This window comes from Triticum urartu, chromosome 3, assembly GCF_003073215.2.
Source record: "Triticum urartu cultivar G1812 chromosome 3, Tu2.1, whole genome shotgun sequence".
NCBI classification, from domain to species: domain Eukaryota; kingdom Viridiplantae; phylum Streptophyta; class Magnoliopsida; order Poales; family Poaceae; genus Triticum; species Triticum urartu.
This window is the reverse complement of record NC_053024.1, coordinates 26479392-26480641: the sequence shown is the minus strand read 5'-3', so window position 1 is coordinate 26480641 and position 1250 is coordinate 26479392.

The window sequence follows — 1250 nt, the reverse complement described above, 5'->3', positions numbered from 1 at the left end:
ACTAGTTCAAAAAGGAAAGGAAGGGACAAGGCTGTAGAGTTTGAGCAGGACTAGATTTGCTGCGCTCACATAGGGAAAGGCGTCTAAAGATAACAAAACTGGGACCAACACAAATATGCTCCTTGGTTGCTTGTTCTTTGTTGCAACAGACTGTACATGACCACAGTACATCGGTAGATGCACATGGTGCTGGTGCGTCCACTATCCCATGCAACTCATTAGCTATTGTTAATCTAAGGCCCTGTTTGGCTAAAAACTCACTAGTCCCTACCTACTTGGTTCCAGGGACTAAACATGGACTAGAGGTTATTAAATGACATGCTAAAAGACCATGTTACCCCTAGTAATGAACTAATAGAGATAAGGTGCGATGCGTGGCAGGGGGAACTGTTGGAAAAAGTCCCAAAAAGACTCCCTCGGGGTCTTCTTTCTTTAGTCCCAAATGCCCACTTTTAGTCCCTAAAAGTCTCTCCTCTTTGGTTTAGATGGGACTGACACGGAGTTTTTTTAGTCCCTACACCAAAATGTCCCTGTAAACAAACACCCTCTAATAATGCCGCTGGAAAATTAATGCAATGCCACAGTTAAAAGCAAATTACATGTTTAACGAATTTTATTGTTAATATAATCTCTATGTTAATATTAATCAATGCCACCGTTTGAGAAATGCTACTGTCTTGCTTTCTTTCCCATTTAGATAAGGTAGATGTTTCTTTTTGTTGGCTTCTGTGTCATCCACCGTTATTGACAACTAATTGTTTCCTTTGCACCTCTGTGTAAACAGGGTTATCTGCTTCACCTCGTTGCCATTGTGACCTTTTGTAGCACTGCACAAAACACTTTTGTTTTAAGAGTGTTTTGTGCAGTTCAACCAAAATGTCACACCGACAACGTTGCTTGATTGCTTGATCTTAGTGGAACTGCACAAGAGGAGATCTTACTTCCTATCCATTAAGGCGAATTTGGTTCAGATCTTCTTCTTGTGAGTTGTTTGAATTCCGCATCATGAGAGGTCAGTACTAGCCTTCTTTCACATGATTCTGCAGTGTGCATTCATATGTTGTGCTACTTGTACGATAATGTTGCTTGATTTTAGTGAACTGCACAAATAGAGACAAGACTTCCAATCTGTATGTGCACTGTAATATCCCATTGAGGTAAGATAAGGATATTTCACAACTGCTGGCCTGTATTTTGCCACTTTCATCAGAAAATTAAGTTTAGTACTATACTTGTGCTCCCTAATTGAC